Source organism: Ambystoma mexicanum, chromosome 10, assembly GCF_040938575.1.
Source record: "Ambystoma mexicanum isolate Mex_15411 chromosome 10, UKY_AmexF1_1, whole genome shotgun sequence".
NCBI lineage: Eukaryota > Metazoa > Chordata > Amphibia > Caudata > Ambystomatidae > Ambystoma > Ambystoma mexicanum.
In genome coordinates this window covers 857,947,755-857,962,239 of record NC_090932.1, presented here as the reverse complement: position 1 = coordinate 857,962,239, position 14,485 = coordinate 857,947,755, and the positions used below count along the sequence as shown (strand labels likewise).

Here is a 14,485-nt window from a genome sequence, read left to right as displayed (position 1 = left end):
AGGGTTTTCCAGTTCTTTTAGGATGTGAACAGTTCTTTAGTACTGGATCCTGTCAGTTTTATTCTGGCGTTAAAAGTTTCTTTTTTGGTACGGAGTATCTCGCTTTTATATGTGGCAGAGATATTGGTTAAGTTAATTTTATTTTCTATAGAGGGGGATATTTTCCAGAGTGTCTTGTCTTTTTTCTGTACATAAAAAAGTTCAGGGGTGAACCAGGAGTTCAAATGTGCTCTAGGTTTACCTTTGCGCAGTTTTAATGGGGCAATGGTGTCTATGGCTTTGGTCATAGAGTTATTATAGGTGTCAACCAACAAATTAAGGTCATTGGTGGCAGAAGTGCATTAAGGGCTGGGATTACCAGAGGTATTATAGTCTCAGCTGTGATGTTACGTTTGCTCCTAGTCAGACAAGGAGGTACGGTAGCGGGTTTCATAGGCTCTGGGTTTTTGACATCGATTTCTAGCGATAGGAGATGATGATCAGTCTATATGAGTGGTGAGGAATCCTTAAGGGTATTACAGTTGAGGTCTGCTACCCAGTCAAGTGTCCTGCCTTTCCCATGAGTAGGTTGGGTACTTATTTGTGTGAAGCCTTGTTCAGATAGTGCATTGGCTAAGGAGGTGGCTGGAAGGTCATTGGGGTCGTTATAACAGAGGTTGAAGTCACTTAGGATAATATTTTGCGCCATGGGTTTAGTATTCTCAGCTACAAGTGACATGTCTTCTTCGAATGACCCAGGAGGACCTGGAGGCCTATAAATTAGGTGGATAGTAATAGTATTTTTGGGGGACATTTGGAATTTAACAGAGGAGTTCACAGGATGTTAGAGTAGAAGAGGTGGCTAGTCTCATGTCTAGTGTAGATTTAAAGATGATGGCTATTCCTCCTCCTCGAGCGTTAGGTCTGTCAGCTCTGAGGTTGGAGTAGTTATCGGGAATGGCTAAGGTTAGAGACGGGCCAGCTGTGTCACGCAGCCAGGTTTCTGTCACGGCTAGAAAGTCAAAGTTGTTAGTTAAAATGACATCTGCAATTTCAATTGCATGGGCAACAAGGGACCTGACATTTAGCAGTGCTCCTTTTATGGGGTGGTTTTGGGTGGCCTTCTTGATGTGGCTGGGGTTGTTGTGAGCTAAGTTTGTTGTCACATTGATGTGGGCGTTTTTTGCACGTGTGATTGGGGTGGTAAGCGACTGTGTGCCGTTTACTAGTAGTTTTTGTGTTAGTTTTGGCTGGTGGGTTGATATTCATGGGAGGTCTGGTACCTGTTCTGTTTGGTTCGGTTGTGTTAGAGTTGGTGGTGTGTGACATGTGATATGTCGTGCGAGATCTTAGGCAGTGATATCTGGTCATGCCAGAGATGTGATAGGAGAGGTTGTTTCCAGTGTTAGAGTGGGACCGGGCATACTCTGATGTGTGGCTTGGCACAAGTTTTAGTATCATAGGTGAGGTCAATAGGGCCGGTTGTGTGAGAGTGGTTGTTGTCTAGTGGAAATGGTGGCATGGAAGGCAGGAATGGAGTGGGGCATGTGATGGGGTGATGCCGGGGGCAGGCAAGTTTAGACAGTCCATTTTTGTAGGCTACGTAGTGGTTGCCCAGGCATGGTACACTATCTTTCATAATGCAATAAGGGAACATGATTAGGAAGAGGCAGATTTGCATGTGACAACAGCAAGGAAGGCTATTTTAACAGTATGTAATAACGTTGGCAATAGCAAAATAGGCTGTTTCAACATTAGAGCAATACAATATCTGACGGTATAATCTGCCATTGTGAATGCAAGCACAGAAGGCGGAATACATGCAGTATGCTGGGACACAATTTGGTACAATGGGTGAGTTGATAGAGGTATGAGCAGTATCCGCAATAGGCTATTTTAAAATTGGTGGCATATTTGACAATTGTGCATAATAGATTGGAGCAGAATTAGCTTGGTTAGCTAGAGCAGGGCAGTAGTTTGAAGTTAGATATACGATAGATGCAATGATAAAAATGCAGTAGGTAAAATAGAGACCCATGTACATATGGAGAGACTATACGTCTGAGAAATGATACAGGGGTATGGGTCGATAAAATGGAAGAGTGCATCAGTACCTTGGCAGTAGGGCGAAATGTCCTTGCCCTGGAAGTTGGAACAGGTGGCAAGCGGTGCCCATCGGCGAACAACGGAAAACAAGGCCTTTTTCTCTGGCCTTCGTCTTCTGGCATTCAATCGTAAAACAGCTTTCCGTGGACAGGAAAGGTTTGCATGCATGAATCAGTTTGCACGTGTAGCTGGTAGCAGAGGCTGTGGCGTTAATTTGTTTGAGGTTGAGTGCAGAGTCCAGGTAGAAGCCTAAGGTCTTTACTTCCTTCGAAACTTTAATCTTAATTCCATTAATGATGAGTTGTATTGGGGAGAGTTTTGACAATCTGTCAAGTGACCCGACGATTAAGAGCTCCTTTTCGTCATTGAGGCATAAAACCATGGGTGGCCATCCATGTTTGTATGATTAAGTAGATTTTATTAATCATAGTTACATCTTTGTCATAGCCTCCTTGGATGGGGATGAGAATCTGAGTGCGGTCAGCATAGTTAGTATATGAGACACCCAGATTGTCAAGTATGTCAAAGAGGGGCTTAGGAAATATATTATACAGGGTTGGAGACACACAGGACACCTGTGGTACTCCACATGTAATAGGTACTTGGTCTGCTGTGAAGGAAGGCGAGAAGACTCATGGGTCTGTTATCCAGAAAGGAGCTTATCCATGAGGTGGCTTCCTTGGAGAAGTGGGTGGCTGTTTTTATGTGGTTGCACAGGGCCTTGTGGTCAACCAGGTTGAAAGCGGCGGGTAAGTCCAGAAGGAGGAGGATGGAGGTTTCTCCTTTGTCTTTCCTGTTGTCTAGTTGATTCTTCAGGGCTATGATACAAATGAGACACTCTGGGACCTTATGCTTCGCCAGCACCTGCCAGAACTGCTCACCGAGCACAGAATGAAATGCTGTCCTAAGGTCCACAAACAGTACATACAGGTGAAATTTCTGTAGGGCATTTTTTTTTAATAAGAAAACATATAAAACACTTATCCACTGTCCCTCAGCACTTGTTGAACCCTGCCTGATGTACACTGATCAGCCTTTTTTTGGTCAACTCAACCCACAATTTCAGGATTATCTTTCCAAACAACTTCCCAGCCCCGACTAACAGGGAGATTGGTCTGAAATTTGGCGGACTATCCCTGTCACCCTTCCTGTATACTGGGATGATTAAGGCAATTTTGCACTTCGATATGCAGCAAACACCTTGCACAATATAGGAGCCCAGATGGATGTCTCATCCTTATAAAGATCCGAAGGGATTAAGTCCGGGGCTGCCGCTTTACCATTTTGTGTAGAAGCTAATTGGGAGATTGTTCCAGAGCTTGGTGGCCAGCAGATCAATAGAACGGAAACAAGTGTCCTCAAGGAGGCAAAGGAAAGGAGAAATTGGGAGTGAGAGCAGAGAGAACGAGAGGCGATCTACATAGAAACCAAGGAGCATAGATAACCCAGTGCAAGCCCATGGACACATTTAAAAGTAACGCAGAGGAAGCGAAGTTAAAGACTCACTTTTGTGGCTATCCACTGAAGCTAAAGCAGGTCAGAGGAAATGGAAGAGCAAAGGAGAATAGAACAGAGGTCATGGACAGTAGAATTAAAGATGGAATGCAAAGAAGCTAGATGGGCGGTAGGAAGAACAAAAAGACTAACAATCAAGACGAGAGAAGACAAGGGAAGTCCTCAGTAGTTTGCGTGCATGAAAAGTGAGGAAGGGACGAGCGTTCCTAATAATAAAATGTTAAAAGAGAAGATCACGCCACAGTGTAAAGAATCGTAATGGAGGAGAAAGATGATTGGATGGGAGTCATCTGCATAGAAGTTTGAAGATAGGCCAAAAGAGGCGAGAGAAGAGCAGTATATAAAGAAAAAACTAGAGGGCCTAGGACTGAGCCTTGCAGAACATCATGGGCAAGCAGCAATGAAGGGGACATAGATCCACCCCAGGAAATAGAAACGGAGCGATCCGAGAGGTAGGACATAAACCAAGACAGAGCAGAGTCAGAAAAAAAAGACTACTGTAGAGTCGAAAATAAAGTACAGTGATCCACAGTATCAAAAGCTGCTGAAAGATTAAGACGTATAGATCAGAGTTTAGCATGCCTAGCGGAAAGCAAAGAATTTGAGACAGAAAGTGCCATTTCTGTAGAAGGGGTGAAAACCAGATGGGAAGGTGGGAGGAGAGAGTTAAGGTCGAGATAAGGGGAGACCTGAGTGTGGACCACCCATTCCAAAATTTTAGAAATGTAGGGCAAGAGAGATAGGACGATAGTTTGAGGTTAAATAGGTGCCCAAAGAGGTTTTTTTTTTAGGAAGTGGAAGAATAGTGGCAACTTTAAAGTCAGCAAGTAAAGTGGCAGAGGAGAGAGCTTAAGATAAACTATTAAACAAGGAAAAAGCTTCATGATGAGAGTAGATAGAATGGGATCCAGAGGAGAAAACAGTAGTATGAACTTGTGCAATATAATGGGCAGTATCAGATTCAGATATAGACTAGAAAGAGGAAAAAAATGGAGACGAGAAACAATAGTTGAAGAAGTCTGAACCATTGTTGAAGAGGAAGCACTTAAGGTGCAACCTTAGAAATGAAAGTTAGCAAAGTCAGAGGGAGAGATTGAAGAGGAAAGGGCAGGTTCGGGGGAGAGAGAGAATGTGGATAAGAAGTTGGAAAAGTCAACAAGGACGGGGAGAATACGAGACATGGTTGAAAAATACTGTTTTTTAGCAACAGGAAGAGCAGAGTCATAGGAGGTATATTGGAGGACAAAGCAAAAAGTTGAGAAGGTGACCTTTCTTCCACACTATTTCAGTATGCCTCAAAGTAGAGCACAACACAATAAATGAGGAGACACTGCTTAAATTGCAGATTTATTGCGTGAACCGGCGTACAGCCCGACACGTGTTTCAAGCCATCCTATCTCTTCCTCTGAGGCTTATAGCGGAGAAAATCAGTGGACCACCAAGTACGGATACCCTATAATTCTTTGGCGCAACTGCGAAGTCTACTAATTCAGCATCACCCCACCTTACCTGAAACGATTGCATCAGAATTTTCTCCACTATAAGCCTAAGAGGAAGAGCTAGGACTGCTTGAAACACGTGTCAGGCTGTACACCGGTTCACGCAATAAATCTGCAATTTAAGGAGTGTCTCCTCATTTATTGTGTTGGCGCAGTGAGACTGGAAATCCCACTTCAGTTTATCTTTACCGTGAAGTGCCGGGGCAAAGCACTCGCACACTCTGGTCACCTGCAGCCTCCCCATCGCCTAATCTAGCTAGCAAGCGCAGTGTCCTAAATTGGCTTTTTTTGCTCATTACCAGTTTTTGAGATCTGATGTTACCCATTCTGAGGAGGTGATGGTGGGTCAGGAGATGGGCAGTGAGCAGTGGCAGTCCTTTCTGAGCGGCTCATGGGGGTTGAATGGATGAGTTTTGGCCCGGTGGTGAGCCGCGCACACGAGAAGGCAGGGAACTGCAGGGGACCATGGCAGTGTCGAAGTGACTGATAGGAAGTCAGGCCGCTGACAACGAAGTCTCGGCAGCAAAGCCCGACCCCTATTCATTTATTGTGCGTTTTGGTTACACATCAGAACCTTTCACACATGCAATTCATCAGCATGATTGCAAATACATTATAGATCAGTTATAAGAGAATTACACAAAATGCTCGTGCAAAACACTAAGAAAAACACTACATTATTATTCAATCAGAACTGAATTCACAAATTCTAAAATTGCAATAATGATTTCATTTGGGTTTAAAATACGAACCCATAACTTTTCTATGTAAATCTGTTCAATTTCTCGAACCGTAATTCCGTAAGTTGTGAGGCACACAATACATAAATGTCTGAGTGTCTGTTCTAGTACCACAATGACGACAAACATCCAGTGTTGTCAATCGGTTCAGTCATTTTTTTCGAATTCAAAAATGTCGGAAAAAAAAGTCGATATTTTTTTTTAATACGTTTTTTATTCGAAATGGGGGGTCCCTCCCCCTTTTTTAATTTTATTTTTGTTTTACCCATTTCTTTTTATTCCCGGACCTCAAAATAAATTTATAATTTTAAAAAAAGGAATTAGACTTTTTTTTCGACATTTTTTCGAAAAAATGACTGACCACCTGGTCAATCGTTTCAGTTTTAATCTTAAAACCCTCAATCTTAATTCTCACGAGGGATGTTTTTTTTAAGTGGCGTGCCAAAATATTTTAAAAATGTATACTCCCCTTAAAATGGTCTTTAAAACAACAATACTTTATTAAAACATCCCTGTTCTTAATCATTCATATCTGTAAAATGTTAGTTTAACTGTTGAGATTAGCACTAAGCTCCTCAGGAGAGGACTCTATCCTGTCCAGCAAGTCATCACGGTTAGATTGCCATTTCAAAAGTGATTTGCATGTACCCCAATTCAGTTTGGTCTTCAAGTTTACGTTTACAGATGCTTGAGGGGGCAACACTATTGAGGTACGAGTTTGCAATGCCATCCATTCAGCAAACATACCCAGCGGAAGTAGGCCCAATTTGTACCCAATTCCAGCCATTGGGACGGAGTTTGGCAAACGAAGCACCTTCCTCCATAACAGTGCTTCAAATTTAGACCACAGAGTGTCCACATTAAGATTCTCTCAGTCTTGGGAGTATATTTAGCCTTTACAGTTTAACCATTGACAAAGCTGAGAGATTCAATGTTCTCCAATTAATATTTTTCCACTTAGATTTCACTGCATTTAAAATCAATATTTTAGATTTTGAAATATTGAGCTCCAGACTTGACTATAAATTTACACTGTGAATCACCCATTGGAGACCAACTGAAGTCATAAAAAATGGTGTTGCCAGCATAGTTTTAATACTGCACATTGCTTTGTCCTATATGTGGTGGATTAGTGCGTATTGAGTCCCAGCATGAGCTAATATAAAAATGAAATAAAAAAGGTACCCGAACACACCCTTGGCGAAGCCCAGGTTAGTGTCTAGCCATTGTGTGCATGTTCCCTGGTTATCAAGCCTCACTCTTATTTTTGTATCCTTATGCAAGGCAACCAAGAGACCTATGAGAGAGACTGGACAGCCACAGTTAAACATCTCTTTCCAGAAAATGGCCTGATTCACACCATCAAAGGCTTTACTTACATCAAAGAATGCAAGGTGCAGTGAGCTTTTCTGATTCCTCACTTGTCTATCCCAGCGGCAACAGTGTATGAAGAAATCTGCAAAGAACAAAGCATAAGGCGTATCTGATGAGCGATGCGAATATAATTGAATATCAAAGAAGTGAATGAACTTTGAAAGGTCAAGTAAGATACTGTGTACAGAGTGCCCCGGTGCCACGTGGGTGCCCATTCGAAGGTGTCGGTTAGGAATTCAACGGAGAGTGTAAAATTGAAGCGGTCCTGCAATGCATCAAGCCAAACCCTGTGCACATTTGAAAGTCTTCGATAGTTTGATGCAAACTGAAATTGGTCGGAGCCCGGCTGAGGAAGACTAATTGTGTAAAAAGGATCTGAGCCCCGCTGAGGGGGATCCGGGGTGAAGAGTGAATCACCCTATTTGAATACTTTTAAAATAACTGTTTGTTTTGGTACATCAGGCCCTGTGAGCCAAGAGACTTTGATAACATAAGAGACTTGCGCATAGAAGGCCCTGATGTTCGTAATGGAACTGTGTGAACAAGGGACAATACAATGACATTCTTACAGGCCATGAACCTGCCCGAATTAAACACCTTGTCCCGTGCTGAAAACATGTGGAAGGGAGGCCAACAGCCTGACCATCCTGACTAATCATTTTGTGAACACTCCTTTCTTTTTCATGAACATTTTCCCCACACTATTTGTAAATTAGCTGTAAGGTTTGGTATAGGCCATATTCATGTGGATGAGACTCCACTAGGACTGCGTTATTATTTGATCTTCATAGCTGGCTCCGATCTTTGCTTTAGATTGGCATTTATCACACCCTTGATAAGGTACTATATATACCCTTGAACTGTAGTCACTTGTGTCTGTCTTACTTTGATAGCATGCCTTATAGTTATGAGCTATGTTTGTTGCTTAGAATCTTTATGTGGAACATGAAATCAAGCTCCCCAGTTGGAAGGAGAATCCATGCATTTGAAAGGGAAGAAGGAAGGAGAAGTTGGATGAGGTAGCAGGCAACTGTGGCTGCTATTACATCAACTTAAAATAAAAGAAGGACTAGTTACTTACCAACTGGTAACGTTCTTTCGACTGGATGTTCCTCCAACGTATTCCACATCTTTGACATGTAATGTCCACAGCTGTGCACTTCAGAAACTTTTTCGGCTGAGGGCATCCTGTGTCGTCGGATCCATGTCCCTCGAAGGCCTCCATCGAGGGCGACGTCACAGGATGTTATAAATAGGACGCACAGCGCCCGTAGCCTCAGTCTCAGTTTTTTCCCTCAGAACGTGTGGCACCAGTCTCATGCCTGCTTGACTGCACTTAGCCTTGTGGAAACGGAAGCTGCAATCACATAGGAAATTCTCCAGAGGGGCAGGCTGGGAGGGCGATGTGGAATACGTTGGAGGAACATCCAGTCGAAAGAAAGTTACCAGTTTGGTAAGTAACTTGTTCTTCGAATGGATTGTGTCCTCCAACGTATTCCACATCTTTGAGAGACTCCCAACGCAGTACCAGTAAATGAAGGAGGGAAAAGAATATAGAGTACCAAATTAGATTGCGGAATAAAGAACCACCTTCCCAAAGGCCATATCCCGACCATAGATTGTATCCAGGGAATAATGTTTAACAAAAGGTATGAATTGAAGCCCTTGTAGCGGCATCACTAATATTCCTAATAGGAACACCCTGCTGGAGGGCGCTGGAAGTAGCCACGCCCCTAGTGGAATGTGCTCAGGAGGGTCCTTAACCGCCAATCGGTAACACTCCGTAATGGTGAGGATAATCGACCTGGACAAGGTCTTTTTGGTAACAGCTTTGCACAATAGGTGTCCAGCATATCCCACAAAGAGTTGATCATCCACTCTGACCCTGGACATCCTAGAAATGTAAAAGCTCAGAGCTCTCCTAGGATCCAACCAATGGAGTCGCTCCTCTTCCTTACCAGGATGAGGAGGAGGGTAGAAAGATTGAAGAACCACCTTTTGACTCAAATGATATTCAGAAACTACCTTAGGTAGAAAAGAGGGACATACTCGTACAACCCTGTCCTTGTGAAACACAGTAAAGGGTTGCTTAGATGAAAGTGCCTGCAATTCACTCACTCTGCGAGCGAAAGTAACCGCAACCGAGAACACGGTCTTGAAGGACAGGATTCTCAAAAGACAAGAATGCAAAGGTTCAAACGGAGCACCCATGAGAAATTTCAAAACCAAATTCAAATCCCAAATCAGCACCTGGAAAGGGGACAGCGGGAAAACATTGCTAAGTCCTTTACAAAATTGAGAAATCAAAGGAATCTTAAAGTAAAAACATTCTTCAGACGAGCGCTTAAAGATAGACAGCACCACCAAGTAACCCTTAATGGTACCCACTTGAAGGCCCCTGTGGGCCAAAGAAAGCAAGAAAGACAAATCCATAGGAATGGAACACTGAAAAGGATCAACATTGTGATCTCTGCACCAGTTGTAGAACTTACGCCAACGGTACAAGGATTTAGTTGCAGGCCGCCTGGCCGAAAGCAACACCTCCATCACGTCATCCAGGAGGTCCCAATCCTTATACCTCAACCTTTCAGATACCAAGCGTGCAGGTTGAGTGTCTTGACCTCTGGATGGAGAACCTGACCCCCCCCTCACCTTCCCCCCGCGCACGAGAGCAGATCCTCTCTGTAGGGAAGACGGCGTGGAGGGCAGATGGACATTTCTCGAAGGTCCAGGTACCACGCTCTCCTGGCCCAATCCGGAGCAATGAGGATCATGTGGGAACCGAACCTATGTAATCTCTGCAACACTTGAGGAATGACGGGGACTGGAAGAAATGCGTACAGCAGTGGGAATGACCAATCCACCACTAACGCGCCTCCCAAGGCTCCTCTTGGAGGAAATTCCCTTGAGCAGAATCTCTCGCACTTCCGGTGGACACTGGTGGCAAAGAGATCCACTTGTGGGGTTCCCCAAAGATCTCCTGAAGGACTTCCTGAGCCAACTCCCACTCGTGGGAGACTGCTCTGCATGCTCAGAGTGTACGCCGCCTCATTTTCGTCTCCGGCCAGATGAACTGCTGCGATCGAAATTTCCTGCTGGATGGCCCAGAACCAGAGCTGCATTGCCTCTCTGAACAACCTAAGTGACCCTACCCTCCCTTTTTTGTTGAGGCAATGCATGGCCACTGTGTTGTCCGTCATTATCAGGACACTCTTCCCCCGTACAGAGGGCAAAAACGCCTTCAGGGCTAGCCCGATTGCCCTCAGCTCTAACAAACTGATGGAGTCTGGACTCCGACAGAGACCAATGACCGCTGGCGGTCAAGTCGTTGGCATGAGCGCCCCATCCTGTGAGGGAAGCATCCATCACTACCGTCACCTCCGACCACGGTTGCCAAAACTGTTCCCCCTCATCAGGTTACCTTTGTTGGCCCACCACGGAAGATCCTGGGAAACCGAGAGTGGAATCTGAATGGGATCCGACATCCTGCCGGAGAACTGTGACCAATACATCTTGAGAGGCCACTGCAGGGAGCTCATCTGCAGGTGGGCCTCTGGCGCCGTCACGACCCGTGACCCAAAACCCCACTGGCATGGTCACATGCCAGGTAGGGTTAGGACTCAGGGTTTACTTGGGGCCCAAGGGCCTTGCAGTATTATCATGGACTCTCCTGGAGTCAGTCCTGGCGCCTTTGGCACCAGGCTCATGTTCAGATTGGGACATTGTCTTGAAGGGACTACTTTTCCTGTGAAGGCCTGCAGCCAACATGGAGGCACCCACACAGTCTAGTTCCTAACGACCAGACTGTGTGGTGCAGTGTTTTAGGGTGTGGTAGCCCAGACTACTTTACCTGGACTACTTTACAGAGGGCTGCATAAACCACATCCAAGCTACAGAACGTGCTTCGCATTATTCTGCAGCCAGCAGCGTGACACTCATCGTGTTCAGAGACCAGCACCCGGCGATCCTTGAACAACGGACCTGCAGAAGAGACAAAAGATCATTCGCAGTCTCTGCTTACCTGCAACTTTCCATCCGTCGATTCCTGCTGCTCGCGGTCTTCCACCCAGTCGGCAGCATCACCAGGACACCACGCACGCACCGGAACGAAGCACCTGGAGGGAGAGAGAGAAAGAAGGACAACGTTGAAACAGGTTACTCACGGCATTTACGGCAGTAATCAGTAAATCCTCACCTGGCTGGGCATTTCTTGGCCGGTTCCGCTCCAGAAATTTTCACACACCCAGAAAGACCATCGCGACCTGAAAAGGAATAAAGAATACAGGTTAGCAAGGAAAGACATTACTGCGCTGCACTTCGTGCTTAACTTACCATCCTCCGTATGCTCCTACGTCCATCACTGGCAGGAGCCTGATCCAAGCAGAGCACTCACCGAACCTCTGTGCACCTAAGGGGGAATAAATAAAGAAAAGACATTAATAGCAAGAATGGAAAGCAAGGACATTTTAAGACTGCCATAACCAGACTTACCTCCTTAAAGACACTTGAATGGGTTAGCACCAGTGAAGTTAACTCGGTCGCTCCAACCCGCAGAAAACTACGCACCCCTGCACAGAGGGCAGGACGGAGAGCACGCCAGACATCACAACAAGGTGAGGAGTGGGCCATCAGATAGAGTCCAGGGGGCTGGTGGGAGGAAACGAAATCTGTTCCTATGTCCTTCCCTCCTGTGTTTTCAGGCCTGACCACCATAGAAGGCATCGTCGGAATCGGGAAGGGTCCAGGGTGAATCCGGCAACCAGGGCATAAGGGCGTCCAAGTGGATACCAGGTGAGCGTAACAGAACACAAAGCCTCATAACATTATCCACCTGGGCACCATGGAGACTTCAGAAATGGACCAACTGGCTCAGTTATTAGGACAATTGCGCTCCGAAGTGCATTCAGCTAGGCAAGAGACTAATACCCTGCGAAGGGATCTTGTCGTCAACAAGGATTGCACCGAAGAAATCAGCAGGCAATTACTGCAATCACAGGCCGGACAAGCTCCATTACCCGGGACTAATCCACCAGCACAGGCAACCACGTCATCTGCCGCTCCAGTACAAATCACCTTACCCGGAGCAATACCGTTAGCACCGCCATAAAGGTTTTCAGGTGACCCAAGGAAGTATGCTGCATTTATGAATCAATGTCGTCTTCACTTCCTCTGCAGACCGGGGGCGCATTCCCGAATGATCAGGCACGAGTAGAATTTATTTTGTCATATCTGAGCGGTAGTGCAGCAGACTGGTGACTTTGGGGGCTTCCAAAGGGAAATGGAAAAGCTCTTTGCTCAACACACCCATGAACAACCTGTAGACAACAAACTCTTATCACTCCGGCAGGGGAATCAGGACTTAGTAACATACATAGCAACCTTCAATAGGTTAGTGGCTGAAACCAGGTGGCCTGAAGACAAGAGAACCACATTGTTTCACCGAGGTCTTCGAGGGGAATTAAAGGACGTCTTGGCTCAGGTGGTTGATCCACCTAGAGACTGTAGTGAATTTATCAACCTGGTGGTGCAACTAGATCGACTACAAGATCGGAAAGCAGATCGGTCCAGATCAGATACATGGGCCGTGTATCTACGAACCAAGGATGCTACTCCGCGCACGTCAGAGAATACCACAGAGCCAATGCAAATCGGAGGCATACGACCACCGTTAACAAAAGCAGAAAGAGACAAGAGAAGGCAACAGCAGTTATGTTTGTACTGCGGACAATCGAGGCACTTCCTAAAAGACTGTCCGATAAACCCCCCCCCCCCAAGCGAATTGTGGGAACTGCCTAGCTCGACAAAAGGAGGTCAGTTTGTCGAGTGAGAAGAATGAGCCACCGACCTCACATTTTGCAATACCGGTGATCCTAATCAATCACCAACAACCTTCAAGGATGCATTCCATTGAAGCTTACATAGACAGCGGAGCAGTTGGGAATTATATTGATCGAGATCTGGCCGCACAGATGGGGCTTCCCTTACGTTTTAAGCCGAACACAGAAAAGGTAACCCGGGTGGATGGGACTGAAATTGCTTCCGGACCAGTAATCAATGTACAGCAGGAACAACCCTGCTGTGCCAGGATGGACACCAGGAATCAATTTCCTTTGATCTCATCAAGGCACCTCAGTTTCACCTAATATTAGGGATGCCATGGTTCGTTGCTCATAACCCTTGGATAGATTGGTGTGCAAGAAAATTGACTTTTCCTTGCGATTGCGCTTCCAGCGGTTATTCCCAAGAAAACAAATCCAGTTTCAAGGTTCCTACGAGTCCTAGAATCGGCATATCTACACTTGGCACAACTAGTACTCTCCCTGAAGAATATCAAGATTTCCAGGATGTGTTCCAGAAGGAACAAGCTAATACACTACCACCTCATAGGTCCTATGACTGTCAGATTGACCTCATACCTGGTGCACAGATCCCTTGTGGCAGAATCTATGCGCTCCCAGAACCAGAAAACCAGCATCTAAAATCCTATCTGGAACAGTACTTGGCAAATGGGTTCATTCGCCCATCCAAATCACCGGCAGCCAGTCCCCTATTCTTCATACCAAAGAAGGAAGGGGACTTGAGAACCTGTATTGACTATCGCGCCTTGAACCAGATCAACGTGAAAAACCGTTACCCCCTGCCACTTATTCCCGAGATGCTGGATCAAGTCAAAGATGCCCAGATTTATACTAAGTTAGGCCTCAGAGGAGCGTACCACCCGGTCCGAGTTAAAAAAGGAGATGAATGGAAAACGGCCTTCCGTACCAAACATGGGTTGTTTGAGAACCAGGTAAAGCCTTTCGGGCTTTGCAATGCCCCGACGGTGTCCCAATATTTTTTGAACGACGTCCTAAGGGAATTGATCGATGTCTGCGCCCTGGTCTACATAGACTACATCCTAGTGTATTCAACCTCGAAACAAGACCATGTCAAGCATGTCCGCGCTGTCCTCGCCAAACTGCACAAACATCAACTATATGCAAAACTTGAAAGATGCTTTTTCCACCTAACAAGTAGAATTTCTTGGTTTCGTTCTTACTCCGAAAGACACTCGAATGGATATATACAAGGTGAATGCCATTCTTAAATGGCCCTCTCCGACCTCGTTAAAAGGGGTCCAGAGCATGCTGGGCTTTGCAAACTTCTACCGTAGGTTCATTCCAGACTTCTCGCCGATTGTGCATCCGATCACGTTACTTCTACGAAAAAATAAAAAATTCATGTGGACAGAAGACGCCGAAAAGGCCTTCCAAGAACTTAAGGAAAGGTTCA

General features: G+C 45.4%; 1 protein-coding gene across 10 annotated transcripts in view; it reads right to left on the bottom strand.

The window, feature by feature from the left end:
• GPR160 (G protein-coupled receptor 160) overlaps positions 1 to 14,485 on the bottom strand; it is a 606,153-nt gene that overhangs the window by 237,945 nt on the left and 353,723 nt on the right. For 7 of the 10 annotated variants that reach the window (XR_011276091.1, XM_069618543.1, XM_069618544.1 and 4 more), the window contains one exon: positions 7,219 to 7,295. The exons of the other annotated variants lie outside the window; for them this stretch is intronic. The gene's annotated coding sequence lies outside the window, so the exon portion shown is untranslated. The remainder of the gene's footprint in view (positions 1 to 7,218; positions 7,296 to 14,485) is intronic. 10 annotated transcript variants of the gene reach the window in all.